The sequence below is a fragment of the Adiantum capillus-veneris genome, chromosome 17 (genome assembly GCF_014529385.1).
Source record: "Adiantum capillus-veneris isolate H3 chromosome 17, ASM1452938v2, whole genome shotgun sequence".
NCBI classification, from domain to species: domain Eukaryota; kingdom Viridiplantae; phylum Streptophyta; class Polypodiopsida; order Polypodiales; family Pteridaceae; genus Adiantum; species Adiantum capillus-veneris.
In genome coordinates this window covers 25,515,207-25,530,898 of record NC_140947.1, presented here as the reverse complement: position 1 = coordinate 25,530,898, position 15,692 = coordinate 25,515,207, and the positions used below count along the sequence as shown (strand labels likewise).

Genomic DNA, 15,692 nt, shown 5'->3' with positions numbered 1-15,692 from the left:
CCGGCCTCTGAGATCACCCTGATCACAGATATAGCGCAAGGAATGATGATCTGTCTATGCAACAAACGTAGAGCCATACAAGTAGTGCCGCCATTACCTCAAGGCGTGGACAACGGCGTAAAGCTCCTTCTCGTACGTTGGATAACGCATCTCAGTGTCAGAAAGCTTCTTACTTTCAAACGCAACAAGACGTCCATCCTGGTATAATGCCACACCAATAGCATAATCACTAGCATTTGTTTCAACCACAAACGGTTTGCTAGCATCCACAATGTGTAATATTGGCGCAGTAGTCACCAAGTGCTTTAGTGTCCGAAAGCTCTCGTCGAGACGCTCATTCCAAACAACAGGGGGATTACCTTTACGACGAGGACCCGAAGTCTTCGGCCCTTTCACCCCTCCTTTTAAAAGTTGCGTAAGCGCTTAGCGGAGCAGTAACTTTAGAGTAATCCTTGATAAACTTGCGAAAGAATCCAGTAAAGCCTAAAAAGGACTTTACTTGGCGTACATTCTTCAGAATGGGCCAATTTCGCACTTTATCTAACTTTTCAGGGTCGACGCGAATTCCATTGCGAGTAATGATGTGACCTAAGTACAGAAGCTCTTTCTTAAAGAATTCACACTTCGAAGCCTTAGCGTAAAGCTTCTTAGTTCTCAGTACTTCGAGAACACTGCGTATATGCACTAGGTGCTCAGACAAACTTCGGCTGTAGATCAAGATATCATCGAGAAATACAAAAACGAAGTTGCCTAGAAATGGTCTCAGCAGATCGTTCATCATCTGCTGGAATGTAGCTGGAGCATTGGTCAAACCAAAAGGCAAGACCAAAAACTCGTAGTGACCATAACGCATATGGAAGCCTGTCTTAGGAACATCTTCTAGTTTGATCCGTATCTGATGATAGCCTGATCACAGGTCTATCTTCGTAAAATACAACGCTCCATGGAGCCGATCTATCAGATCGTCCATACGCGGGAGCGGGTACTTGTTCTTGACAGTGAGCTTATTCAACCCCTTGTAATCCACGCAGAAGCGCATAGTATTATCCTTCTTTCGAGAAAGTAGCACCGACGCTCCCCACGGGGATTTGCTAGGCCGAACAAAACCCCTGTCGAGATAATCCTTCAGCTGTCGCTGAATCTCGTCCTCCTCGGTTTTACTAAACTGATAGGGTTGCTTTGAGAAGGGCTGACTACCAGCCACCAACTCAATGCCATGATCTACTCCTCTCGAAGGCGGCAAGCCAGGAGGTAGATCATCAAGAAAAACATCCTTGAAATCAGTCATGATTTCTCGGATAAGATTGGATTCGTCGGAATCCCCAAGTTCAACAGAAGAACATGAAACATTTTTACGAAATTCAGTGACAGAAGTACCAAGCACTAGTGAATCGAACCAAGCAGATGGTACACATTGATAAAAGTCAACATCAAAAGACTTTATTTCTTTATACATTTCCAAAGCAGTAACAACTCGTATTGCAAAACCATTATTTACAGACTTCTGATTACAAAGCAACACAGATACATGAGGATGTTCTGCTTAACAAAAACAAGAGAGTGATGTACATAGTCTATATACAATGAGTCTTGTTTATCATAAAACCATGGAATTCCTAAAATAACATCTGCTCTGTCCCGGCGCATGATGTGGAAGTCCAGGTTCTCTTTGTAATCAGCCAGCTCGAGCGACAAGTCTGGAACCATCCGATTCCATACATCCGTATCCACGCCACGATCCATCTTCACGCGATACTCATGGTCACTGTCCTGCGTCCGCATGTTCAGTTTCTGCACCAATTTTGCATCCACAAAATTGTGTGAGCTTCCATTATCAAGGAGTACGGTCACGTCTTGACCATTGATCTTCCCGGGGAAACGGAGAAGATCGTGCTTACCAAACACTTTGGTGCTAAAAGTACAATTTGTGCATGAACTCTGCACTAAATGATGGATTTCAACTTGAACAACATCAGAGTTACCTGAGATCTCGTGAATTTGAACCAAAGGACGGCCTTGCGCTTTCTGCGTCTTCTTCTTTTTAGGGCAATCCTTGATTTGGTGACCCGTCTGGCCACATCCGAAGCAAGCCCCCTTCTTCACTGCATTAGCAACTGAAGCATTTCTGGCTTTCTTCTTTTCCTGAGAAGATCTCGGCGGTAATTTGGACTTATGTTGGAATCGGGATCGCTTCCTCGAAGCACACTCACTGGATTGATGGTCTGTAGTTCTTTTCTTCTCATAATTCGCTCCATTTATCAAATGGAACGTCCTGGCCTTTGCCACTGCATCCTCAATATCACTCGGGGCTTTATCATTAATCAAGGCCCAACGGTAATCTTCATGTAACCCCAGTAAGTACATGTGCACGACGTGCGTGGAATCCACCTTGCAGAAGGTGAGCGCCTCTTTGAAAGCTGTAGTATATTTATCAAAAGACAGAGTTTTCATTGAAAGACTCTTCAGTTTGGCATAAGCTTTCAAAGGGTCCATTTTGGCGAAATCCCTCTTGAATTTCACGCAAAAGTCAACCCACGTCGTAGGCTTTTCTGTCATGTTACACCACCAGTAAGCGCCTTACTACGCAGATAAAGAGGAATCGTCTGAATCCTCCGTTCATCATGCTCCCCATGGAGATCAAAGTATGTGGTCCACTGGTGCAGCCAGCTATTTACAGCCAATTCCGTACACTCCTTCTCTTCACCTGAGAAATTTGTAGTTTTGTACGGAATTGTGGCAGTCAGACCACCCTGCGAAGAACGCCCAAAACCAGCAATCTGCGTCCGCAAATGTTGAAGATGGGTTTCGCCCTCGGAAATACGCGCAGTCGTCGACTGAGCCATATTTTCGAGAGTAGAAAGTCGAGAACTGAGCCCCTGTACGACCCCTTCGAGAGAGGCCAAGCGAAGGTTCGTCTGAACACTCGCGTTTTCCAGAGCGGTAACACGTTGGTCAAAGCTCTGGAAAGTGCTTGTAATCCATGTGTAGAGAGCATGCGTGAATGGAATTTGAATGTTACCTGGGGCGTCGTCACGCTGCAGATCCGAGCTGGAGGAATCCATGACGAAGTCCGTGAAAAACTGGAAAATTCACGCGAAACCGGGCCTTTCTGCACTTTTTGGTCGCGAAAAAGTGAAGTTCGAGGAGCTCCACACGTCGGCGTGAGCGCCTGAAGGTGAGCAGGTGATGGCGGGAGCGCGGGAGCGCGAGCGAGTGAGAGAGGGAGAGCTCAGGTGATGAGTAGAGGAGTAAAAAGAGAGGGTTCTGCAGACTTTTTAAGTCTCTGTAAGTGAATTTTTAAACAATGAGCAGGGTTCATACTTTAATTTAAAGAAATTAAAGTGGCCACACTATAGTTTTTGTCAAGTGACCAAGTGACTTTTAAAAAAAAGTCCTTGGCCATAAAACAACCATCGTAAAACTCCAACGCTGCCAAGCAAAAAATCGCACACAGAGAAAAAGAGAAGGTGACACGTGGAAAAAAAAAGGGCGTGTGCCCGCTTGAGTTTGGCACGCAAAAGACACGTAGCCCTTCCTCTCCTCCTGCGCAACACACGCTAGCTGCTCGTTCTGCAGATGGTCATCGCCAAGCAAAGAGAGAGTGGTCATCCCCAAGCAAAGAGAGAGGTAGCACTCTCTCTCTCTCTCTCTCTCTCTCTCTCTCTCTCTCTCTCTCTCTCTCTCTCTCTCTCTCTCTCTCTCTCTCTCTCTCTCTCTCTCTCTCTCTGTGTGTGTGTGTGTGTGTGTGTGTGTGTGTGTGTGTGTGTGCGTGCTTCGCACAGAGAGACTTACAGAGAGAAGGACTTACAGAGAGATGTCATATGCTGAATTTCAATACAAAAACAGCAAATTAAATGTAAATACACCGATTTTCATCGAAAACCAGTAAATTCAAGAAAAAGCCTTCGATTTTCAGCACTCCCACTATTAATTTGCTGATTTTTATCAAAAATCAGCAACCGAACTTCATTATTTACCTGCAAACATGCTTTCGAGAAGAAAAGTAAATAGTTTCAGCAATTTAATCACTAAAAAATTACGCAAACACGAGGTTTTCCGACCCGAACCGTTCCGTAGGTGTGCACACGGTCCTTCGTGCAACCAAGGCGGCTCTGATACCATGAAACGAACGAGGAGATAGGATCTCCCGGCCACACGGACCGTCTGCAGATACACGTCGGACGAACCACCCGACCATAGCCACCATCCGGCAGCTCCCCCGTGCTGGGGCCAGCGTCCGAGGACGTAGGCGTACACCTGTAAGACCGAGCGTCCCATACCACCCGGCCTCACCTCCTCAAGGTGACCTCGCGCACTCCTAGCCTCGTGGGCTAACCACTGGCACTCTGCCAGTGGGGTCGATAACTGTAAATGAGGCCTTGGCCTCCCTTTTATAATAATGGCCGGCCACACTGGCCGGGTTCACACTACGTCCGCCCGGACATTGGACGCCCATCCCGACGGCATCTGGGCTAGATCCCCTCTCCTGTGAGCGGGACATAACAGGAACCCACCTTGGGCACTCCTATATATGGGGCCAAAGGGGTACCCATTTCATATATATCATCTGGCATTGTACAGTCTCATGCTCTGGTAGTCAGAGGGGCTGATCGCCCCCTCTTCCCATACCAGCGTTTGTGTCTGTCTCTCTCTCTCCTCTCCTCTCTCACGCTTCCGCACATATGCACTCTCACAAAGATGCCTCGGTTATTTCAACCTTTGCCTATGCTCGATCAACCTTGGAGAGTATTTCTATGAATTTATTTATAGATCTCGAAAATGATGCGATCTGGACATTGTTGACAAATTTAGCAAGCAAGCTCACTTTATTCAAGTCAAGAAAACGATCAAAGCAGATCATATGGCTAGGATTTTTCTAGCACAGATTTTCAAGCATCATGGGATGCCAAGTCTATTGTGAGTGATAAAGATCCTCACATGACAAGAAATTTTTGGCATGCCTTGTTTGACAACATTGGCACGGAGTTGAATTTTTCTTTTGCATACCATCTCCAAACGGATGGGCAAAGTGAGATCGCCAATTCCATAGTATCGGATATGTTGAAATCCTATGTGTCGGACAAACTCTGACTGGAAAAAGTATTTGCCCCTTGTCAAGTATGCGTATAACAAGACCGTACATTTGTCTACAAGGAAGGCACCCTTCGAGATTCTTTATGGTAAGCCTTTGCTTGCGCCGTTCCTTTTAACTAAGGATAAAATATTTGCAACAGAGGAGTTTGTCCAGGATATGGACACTGGCTATGGGCAAGTTACGAAAGCAATATTACGCTCTTAGGAAAAACATAAGAAAGCTGCGGACAAGCACAAAAGGAATTTGAACTTAATGGTCAGTCAATTGGGCTTACTCATGTTTGAGAAGGCAAGACTACAGAAACAAGTGACTAATAAGGGAAAAGTGGTAAAACATTCCAATCGTTATTATGGGCCGTTTAAGATAATTGACCGAGTGAACGATGTGACATTCCAATTAGAGCTACCGCCTAATTGGAGGATCCACAATGCTTTCCATGTTAGTTTACTTGAGGAGAGCAACACCGAGGTGTATCCAGTTTGTGGCCACTATTGGGGTGTCCATGGTAGCTTCTTCATCGACTTGGTCTCACTATTGAGCTTCAAAGAGGGTGTTGGAGTTTCGGCATCTCAAGTGAACTGCCCAATGTGATCCCATTATTTAGTTTGGCTTTTAGGTATTTATTTTACTTATTTGTCAAAGTCTTGGGTAGGGCAATTTGTCAAACCCCTTGCCTCCATTGTATACACATTCAATTATTCATTGCCAAGGTTGATTGGTTCAAGAGACTCACTCTCTCTCTCTCTCTCTCTCTCTCTCTCTCTCTCTCTCTCTCTCTCTCTCTCTCTCGTGCTCAAGAAATTTTTTGCAAGCACCATTGGTGTCAACCAAGGATGCCCACTTTCGCCAACCCTCTTTGGGCTACTCGTTGATGAATTGGAATGCATGGTTCTTGATTTTATGCAACAAGAAGGCATAGAAGAGATTAAGATCGGAAATGCGGTGATCATGCTTTTGCTTTATGCCGATGATGCAGTGCTCGTGGCACATACCTTAGAAGATGCACAAAAGCTTATGAGTGTCTTGGAACGCTTTTGCCTACATAGCGGGCTGATCGTGAATGGATCCAAAACCAAGGTTATGCTTGTAAAGACCCTCAATGACAAAAATCCATGCATTGTATACAACAATGAGCAACTTGAAGTGGTAGATAGCTTCAAGTACCTTGGCCTTGAGGTTTCATCCAATCATAAATGGAAGGATTACGCAATACATCGCTTGGAAGCCGGAAAGAGGGCTTATTATACATTTGAGAACATGTGCAATGCTGGAGAGATCAAGTGTTGGGCTCTCAAAAAGTACCTCTTTGACACATTGGTGACACCGGTGCTTCTTTATGGAGTGGAGGTGTGGGGTGGTAGCATCGGGAATCTACTTGGAAAGAGTTTGAGAATGTCCAAAAGCGTTTTCTCACCAACTTTCTCCAAGTCAAGACACAAACACCCTACATGCTCTTACTTCTTGAGTCCGGATCGCTTCCCATTGAGGTCTGGGCCATGCAAAGGGTTGTGGAGTACATACTTAAGACACAACGTAGCCCTTCGTATCAACTTCCTAGAATCGCATATGAAGCAAATCAAAAGGTCCAAAAGACATGCAAGAGCAAAATACTAAGTTCGCGGTGGATGCTTGACATCAAGAAATGGTTTGGAAGATGGGATGCATGTCACTTGGTCAAGGATGCGTCGATCGACTCCCAAGTTAATGAGGCCTTCTTACAACGTCAATGTATCACGGCTTGAGAGAAATCCGGAGGTTCTCGCTTCAACCATTACCCCACACATATTGCCCCAAACCACAAATCTCTCTTCTTCTCCGAACGAGGTAAATGAACCCATCCCTACATCCTTGCTCATCCCGTTGAGTGCGATCCGCACCATTGCCTCCATTTGTCTTAGCTCCCATTCTCTACGTTGCGAGACAGGACGTTGGGGCACTGGCGAGGAGTCTCGTCGACTTTGCACCTTATGCCCTCGTCAAGTGCGAGAGTGAGTACCATACACTACTTGAGTGCTCAGCTTTTGACCACATTAGGTCCTCTTTTCCCCATATATTCAGCCATGAGCTCTCCCTACATACCTTCCTCTCCCAACCATGATGTGGACTCTCTATTGCGACGCTCATTTCAGCCATTTTTGAGCATCGAGAGTCACTTATGACCTGCACTCACACCACGTGACATGTTCATTTGGTCCCATAGGTCATATTTGACCTTCGAGGACGATAATAGAACTCTCTCTCTCTCTCTCTCTCTCTCTCTCTCTCTCTCTCTCTCTCTCTCTCTCTCTCTCTCTCTCTCTCTCTCTCTCTCTCTCTACGCTTCCGCATCGTCGACTTTGACAGATGTCACGTGCACATCTAACACTATGTGCATGTGGACAAGCTGTAATTCCTACTTCTAAGGTTTAGGACAGCCTACGAAGTGGTCTGGCACCTTTGTTAGCGTGTATGCAGGACATGCATGTCTAGGCACTTTAGATTAGTTGCATACCCTTTGATTGCACATGCGCACAACCAGTCTCTGCTAGGTGTAGGCATTGGGGAGTGTCACAAAGCAATAACATGGTGTGCCCAGCTGGAAAGAAATGGCCGAGAAGACAAGAGAAACTAAACCTGAAAAACAAAAGAAGTCAGAATCTAGAAAGAATGGTCAAGGGACCTAAAACTGAAAGAAATAAGGGATTTTTAAATCCTAGCTCCCACCCAAATGTCAAGCATTGGCCGAGGGGCCTAAAACCCTAAAAACCCAAAGCTTGAACGAGGTCTATTTTCGTAAATCACACTAATATGCTGACGTGGCAAATTGTACGGATGCTATGGCAGGGTTGTACAAAATTTCCACGTTTTGCATTGGTTGTGGCACGTGGCAAGCTGTACGGATTTTTGCAATTTTTGTTGACAGCTTGTGGGCAACTTTTCACGCTAGCTTTTGTGAGCACATGTTTTTGGGGTTAGTGCTTTTGGGGCCTTGCTTTTATGCAACCCTTGTACAATTTATAAGGACCTTGGGCCTCTCACTCTGGACGCAGAGTCTGAGAGCAGAGGACCGTTGGCAGTGGTACTGTTGCGACTGAATAATAAAGTAATACCGGAAGGGGGTCAGTCTTTGGGGCCAGTGTGTCTGGGCACAGAACTACACCGTGCCTTGTCGACTCTCTCTCTCTCTCTCTCTCTCTTGTCAAAGTTCAATAATTTTGTAGTTTCTGTTTGTGTGTTGCTATTAATTTCTTGCTTGGAGAGTTCAAGCATGTAACAGTGGTATCAGAGCCTCAGAAAGATTCTTCTTCTACAAAGGATCCGATCCCTTCTACAACATACATGGATTCTCGTTGAAAATCTCATAGAGACAACACCTCTCAGCATGGAGGTGAAGAAAAGTTCAAACCCGGTGCGGAAATTGAAAACGAAGGTTTAGGCAAATCTCTGGCAGGAAACTTTGCCAGAGTGGAGCATAAACGTCAAGTGCAGGTTGAAGTACTCCAGAACCCAAAAAATGTGAAGCATTTGAAGGCTTACCTGTTGGATGAGATTCACTCAAGATGGTGAGAGGCCATTGATTCTTCTCTCAAGTCGGAAAGAAAGCTGAGAGACTAGCTGAGTGCAGAAAATTGGAAACTATACTCGCAAAAAGAGCTAGACAGAGCTCTTGAAACGAAGATGAACGAGATAATGAAAGGCTTGAAGCACTCTCGGAAGAAAAGGAAATCAACGGATTTCCCCGGTTATTTGGGTTGGAAGTCAACTTTCAAGGTGGCAAGCAAATCCAAGAAGCGTGTTCATTTCGAATATGACCTTGAATTTTCTTCGTCTTCATAGAGTTCCCACACTTCGTCGTGCTTTAGTTCCAGTCAAGATGAGAAAAGGTGGAAGAAGTGGAGAAAAAGCAAGAAAAACAGATTTTGAAGAAGTCTAGAAGGCATGGGAGGCCATCTAGCAGTTCAAAGGAGGAGAGCTCGTCCTCTTATGACGGTGAATTGATAAGCAAGAAGACCAATGAGTTCAAGGAAAGGGGTTAAGCCGTCAGGTTTGATAGTAAACAAATGAGCAAGAAGACCAACGAGATCAAGGAAAGGCAGGCCGTCAGGTTTGACACGCTCTCAGGCTACCAGGACGCCCATTGAGCCCTTAAGTTTATACCGCAGTTTGACGTTGCCTTCTCGGGAGTTTGGTTCTCAGAACGTTCCACCAATGTGCAAAGGGTGGCATCTTACTTGAAAGGAAATGCACAGACATGGTGGTCTACTCTGTTGTTACGCAGAGAAGCACCTACAACGTGGGTAAAATTCAAGAAAATTTTTATGTCAACTTGGATATTGGAAGAGTATGAAGATGTCATCAGGGCTTGGCATCATCTGAGAATGACTAAGAAAGACACATTGGATGACTTTTGCCAAAGGTTTTGGGATACTTATTTGCCAATGTCCTCGTTTTGAAGGATCACTTTGAGGGACCGGATCGAGCGGTTTTGTTGTGGTTTGCCAAAATAGATCCGATAGTATTGTCCACAGTAGAGGTCTGACTCTATTCAGAGACTTATGGGACATGCTAAGCAAGGTTTTGGAATGCATGCCGGCTCATTGACTTATCCTATGGACATGTTAGTGTCCACCTCAACAAGGCAAGAGTCTTCCAGCAACAAGAATGAATCAGGGAATTGGATGACAATTCATCATAGGATTCCGGAGAAGAAAGAAAATCAGATGATTGTGCGTCCAAGGGTCCGACGACCCTAGGGAATCAAATGCGACTTCATCACATGATTCCAAATAGAAAGGGATTCCGATGATAGTGCATCTAAGGGTTTCGACAAAGCACGGGAATCAGTTCAAGATTCTCAAAGAATTCAGACAATTGAGATTGAAGTGCCAATGGACAAAGGAGGCCAACAAGCTATCAATAGGTCCCAAGGCACGAGAAAGAACATAAAGGGAATCAGCTGGTAGATCAGAGAATTCCAAAGATCTAGATTAAGGTGCCAAGGACAAGGGAGGCCAACTACCAACTGGTCACAGGGCACAAGAACAGTAGGTCCAACAGATAATTTGGTGAAGGGTACTTTTTGGCCCTCAATGCAAAGTGGATGGAGGAGGAGAACATCGCAAATTCTCTTTAGAGAGAGAAAGCTGTACCTTGAAGCTTTTGGGTCATTAACAATGTCTATGCCAAAAGTTACTTATGAATCAATAGGTTGAATCTAGTGCAGTGTGGACTGCACAAGAGGGGAGCCATTCCACTCCTTTGTCACAGATTGCCTAGATTGAATAAAGTCACTAATTTCTCTTTGAGATTTTAGGGGTATTGGCAGGCTGACGATATTTTGTTGAATAACTTATGAACATATGTACACTGAATTGGAAATTTCCTTAATTGAATTGAAAACATGTGCTCTTTCATGTGTGTATTGTTAGAGACATGTAGAGACAGATGAAATGTCTGCAACATTTTGCCTGATGAATGGTTTGAACTGAGTGCATCTAGACATCTATTAGAGATCAACAAGATCTGGATGTGATGGCTAAGTGAATGTTAACTGAATGTGATTCTACTGCATCAAGATGTCTATCTTGGATGAGATAACTGGATACTGGTGTAGGTGCATCAAGAGTTCCGGAAGAATGAGATGGTTGCGGGTGATCTAGGTGCATCAAGAGTTCTGGATGGAATGAGATGGTTTAGATTGAATGATTGAAACACGGTGTCAGTGTGAACTAAGTGTATGATTTGTGAACTGCATGCTACGTGGATGTACAGTCTCATGGGGATGGTCATGGACATGGTTTGCTTGATTAAAATGTGAAAAGAAAGGATATGAATCTAATAGTAACAAGATTTAGTTAATCTAGGCATCTGTGAAAAGATTAGCGTGGTCTGGATGTGATTCCGGGTTACAATGATCATGATTTGTATCTGAGACCCTCGATAGAAATGTGATTGATCAGTGACTGATGTCTTTGTAGGAGTGTTGGATTGGTGGAGTCTGGTGCATGAGTACATAGAGTCACTGTCTATTGAAGAAAGTGTCTATCCTACAGCTGTTTTGCAGGTGTAACCGAGGGCAATAACAATTCTCTCGAGAGGGGGGAATGTCACAAAGTGATGATGTTGCGTGCCCAACCGGAAAGAAATGGCCGAGAGGACAAGAGAAACTGAACCTGAAAAACAGAAGAAGTCTCAACCTAGAAAGAATGGCCGAGGGGCCTTTAACTGAAAGAAATAAGGTACTTTTAAATCCTAGTTCCCAACTTGCAGAGCACCTGCCGAGGGGCCTAAAACCTAAACCCAAGGCTGATTTCTGCAAATTAAGCTGATATGCTGACGTGGCAAATTATACCGATGCTGACATGGCAAGGTTGTACAAAACATCCGTGTTTGTGTTGGCTGTGCCACATGGCATGTTGTACGGATTTCCGCAATTTTCATTGGCAGATTTTGTGCAATTTTGACGTTGGCTTTTGTGAACACATGCTTTTGGGGTTAGTGTGTTTGGGGCCTTGCTTTTATGCAGCCTGCTCGGGCGTCACTTGATGAGCTGCTCTGCCTGCCCGCCACCGTTCCCGCCATTGTCCTCGCCAGCCCTGCCCCACTGTGCAGCTCCTGTAAGCACTGAAGCTGCTGTAGCTGCGTCGACCCCCACCACTGCTGTGGGTCACCCCTGGGTGTCACTTGATGAGCTGCTCTGCCTGCCCGCCACCGTTCCCGCCATTGTCCTCGCCAGCCCTGCCCCACTGTGCAGCTCCTGTAAGCACTGAAGCTGCTGTAGCTACGTCGACCCCCACCAAGGCTGTGGGTCACCCCTGTGCGCACCATTGCAGCAAGGGTCCCGACCCATATGAATGAGTGAACCAGTCAACTTGCGGGTTTCGAGAAGTGGGCTTTCCGTGCGATCGTCACCGACAAGAAACATGACGAATGCAAAGGATAAACAAACACCCCCATCCAAGATGGATACAGGTACAGGTACAAATACAGGGACAGGTAAAGATACAAGTGCAGGAACCGAGAAATCTGTGATATGCTCGATGCAAGATATTTGGGGCTTTATCTCATCCTTACAGGAAATGGTGATGAGGCAGGGTGAGGACATTATAAATCTTGCACTAAAGAATCAGGAATTGGAGCAGACAATCCAAATACAGAATATGAAACTGCAACATCAAGAAGAGAAAATTCAGGCCCTGCAAGATGCATTAAGCAAAAAGGTCTCCAATGTGCAAGACACTCTAGCTACACACAATGAGAAGCTTGCACACATGAGTGATAATGCAACAGGAAATATGACCTCCTGGGCACATGTAGTAAGAAGTACTCCAAATGCCTTGCCGTAGACACATGAGACGTATGCAAATGTAGATGACACAGAGTATAATGAGCGAGAGAAACGCAATATGAATATTGTGATCTGAGGCATACCCGAATCTAACAATGAGAAAGTACTCATGTTGAATATGGAGGTCACAGACCTCCTTGCAAACACATTTGGCATGCATGATGTAGTGGTGTATGGGGCACACCGTGTGGGTAAGCAGAGGCCTGAGAACAATCGCGCAATTGTATGCACAAAGTTGGATGCACGTAAAAGAGCCATCATACTAAAAAATGCTCGCATTTATCTAAGGGACAGCCCAATTTACATCAGCGAAGACAGGACACCCGCGAAACAAAAAGAAAGAAGACAGGCATATGAAGAACGAATGAAAAAGAACACCACCTCCACAGGGGCAACATCACTAGAAGCATGACAGGGGGAAACCCATGGGACTAAGAACATACACGTCACAAGTTGGAATTGCCGAGGTTTCCCTTGGCACAAAGAGGAAGGATTGACAGAGGTTCTACCACAAACAGACATACTTTTTCTCCTTGAAACGTGGGAACAGGACACATGTAGACTGCCAAGTATTCAAGGATATATTACACACTCGATTTGGTGGCCTGGTACCAAGATGCGTGGGCAAGGGGGTGTTGCTATAATGTACAAGGAGGAAATGCAAAATCGGGTTAAGATATGCAAGATAGATGGACACAAACGATACATGTGGGCTGAGATATGTACATCTGGAAGATCGATGTTCATTGCGGGATGCTACATCCCACATCGGGAATCCCCGTTCTATGATTTGCATAATCTCTCCAAGAATGACCCTTTTGCCGACTCATATGCAAATATTGCAACCTACACACCAAAGGGGGCAGTGATGATACTCGGGGATCTTAATGCTCCATAGCCAACATACAGGTTCAATTGGTTGACTACTCAATCCATCCCGCAGACAAAGATGGCGATCTCGTATTAGATGCAATGTGGGATAGATGCTCATGCGATCACCTCATGAATGAACAAGGTTCGGCTTTGATATCTATGATGAATTCTATGCAACTTGTAGTCATGAATGGCACCAAGAAATTTGCAAGCTCCGGAACATACACATGCTATACATCAAACCATGGAAGAAGCACTAATGATTATGCGTTAGTTAGCCACAATGTGTCACAAAGTGATGACGTGGCGGACAGCAGAAACCCTAAAATTCTTGCAAACCCTAATTTTTGCCAGAAACCCTAATTTCCGGAAATCGCAGAGGCTATTATAAATATAATTTTTTTTAAAAGAAAAATTGAAAATGATGAGCGACGCGAATTTTGCTTTTTTTTATTAAAAAAAGAGAAAAGACTCTCTAAGAGAGAGAGAGAACTGATGCTTTTTATTTTAAAAGCTTTTGGGGCTCTGCTTTTGGGCATCCCTTGTATCTTTAAATACGTGGTGAGTGCTTCACTTCTCAGAGCATCTGGACGCAGAGTCTGAGAGTGAAACCCTAGCCACTCTCTTGTACTTTGAACTGATTAATATAAAAAGAAATACCGAAAGGGGCGCCAGTCTTTGGGGCCAATATCTCTAGGCACAGAACTCCACCAGGCCAGTGCAAATCTATTGTGATCTGTGAATTGTTTTGAAGTGGTTATTTGGTGCTGTCGCGATTGATTTTTGACTTGGAGTGTCCAAGTCTGTTACAGTGGTATCAGAGCACGGCCGATTTCTCTTCTACGGGAAATCCGATCCCCGAAATTTTTTTCCACGGCACCTATGGCTTCAGGCAATGATCAGTCGACTCCCTTTGCATCTGGAGATGCGGGCATGGATCACAACGAAGATTCCGGCAGAGAGTATGGCCCGCCTTGGCCTACTTAGGCGGAGCGGCGAGAGATGGAGCGTCGCCAGTTGATCGGCGATGCAACAAAGATGATGCTCAATTTTGCCAAGGACCCGAAGATGGCAGAATATATGAACCAGACCTCTTTGGAAGAGGTACAGATGGAGTGGCAGAGAACCACAACCCCACTCCCGAAACCCGCTCTCAAGAAACCTTCTGCCTCCAAGAAAATATACGGAGAAGGAACTGGAGAACGTGGTTGATGCACGGATTGCTCAGCTTTTTGACGCGCAAAAGAAAGCCAAAAAGCACGGCAAAAAGCAGAAGAAAAGCACCGACTTTCCAGGTTATTTGGGTCGTCAATCGACTTTTGACAAGGCAAAGAAACAAAAGAAGCGTGTTCGATTTGAAGGAGTACCCAGTTCTTCTTCTTCTTCTTCTTCTAATAGTTCTTCTAGCTCCTCGGATTCAAGCGAAGAAGACAAAAAAAGGTAAAAAGCGAAGCAAGAAACAAAGCTTCGGAAAGGGCAAGAAAAAGGCAAAGAAGGCTACATCTCGCCCAGAGACTGACAGTTCTACTGAGGACTCGTCTACAGACAGCGCAGATTCCGATGACGGAAAGCTTTATGCGAACAAGAAGAATTTTTACAAAGCCAACCAATATGACTTTCTCGAAGATAAAAGCAAGAAAGTCCGAGAGTTTAAGGAAGGTGGCCACTCGATCAAGTTTGATACTTTTCAGGATACTCAGATGCTTCGAAGGCTTTGTCTTTTATACAGCAGTTTGACATCGCTTTCCCGGGAGGACGCTATTCAGAGCACTCCAAGATTCGGAGAGCTACCACTTACCTTAAGGGGAATGCTCGTACTTGGTGGTCCACACTTCTTTTAACAAGAGTGCACCAGTTAAATGGCAATTTAAGAAGCTTTTTATTTCTTCTTGGTTGACGCAAGAATATGAACGAGATGTACGAGCTGCTTGGAACCATCTTCGGATGACCAAGAAAGATACAATCAATGCTTATTGTGAAAGATTCTGGAGCTCTTTTCTACCCACCTCTTCATTCAAGAAGATCTCGTTCAGAGAACAGATTGAGCGGTTTACCTTGGGTCTACCTACAGAGATCCGAGATCACTGCTTGGAACAGAAGTCGGCTTCTATTCAGGAGTAAATGAGTCATGCGAAGCGGGGCTTTGCCATTCACTCTAGCAGTCTGACCTACCCACAGATGAGGCCATGACACAACGAGCCGAACAGACTTCTGGGAATGAAAGTAGAAAGAAAAAGAGCAACCCAGAGAAAAATGATGTACGACCCAAGCTTACTCCTGAGGAGAGATCTCTTCATAAGAGAGGGGAAGTGCTTTGGATGCGGGGAACGGGGACATATCTCCCCGAAGTGCCCTAATAAGGCACAGAAAGAACAGAATGATAAAGACGACGACAGG

The 15,692-nt window shown here is 45.0% G+C and overlaps 1 protein-coding gene across 2 annotated transcripts in view; it reads right to left on the bottom strand.

Moving 5' to 3' along the window:
• The window catches only part of LOC147436941 (uncharacterized), a 118,622-nt gene that overhangs the window by 78,730 nt on the left and 24,200 nt on the right, over window positions 1-15,692 (bottom strand). The gene's annotated exons all lie outside the window — the stretch shown is intronic.